This window comes from Cystoisospora suis (assembly GCF_002600585.1).
Source record: "Cystoisospora suis strain Wien I chromosome Unknown contig_3281, whole genome shotgun sequence".
Classification (NCBI taxonomy): Eukaryota; Apicomplexa; class Conoidasida; order Eucoccidiorida; family Sarcocystidae; genus Cystoisospora; species Cystoisospora suis.
Window position 1 is genome coordinate 2,734 of NW_027156076.1, and position 345 is coordinate 3,078.

The following is a 345-nucleotide window of genomic DNA, read 5'->3' on the forward strand; positions in this document are numbered from 1 at the left end:
TGAAAATGCGCAATATACTGCTGTGGCTGTCCTGGTGTCATCTGAAGGACCGCCAGTTCTTGTAAGATCTCCCACTGTCAGTTCTCGGATATGAACCTTAATTTCAGGACGTTGAACAACTGGTCCAAGGTCTTCGGGTCTCCGCGAGTGGCCCGGTCTCTTCCAGACACCGAGAGAAAATCCTGGCCTCTCCAGCCAGAAATAGAGACTCCCGCTGTATGCGCGATCGTCCTGGGACAAATCGCTGGGTTGCCCGGGGTACCCTCTACAGTCGAAGAAGAAAGTCTGTGAAGTGGCATAATAGCGAGCTACCTCCGTAACGCTGGGGCTGTAAGCTCTTCAAAC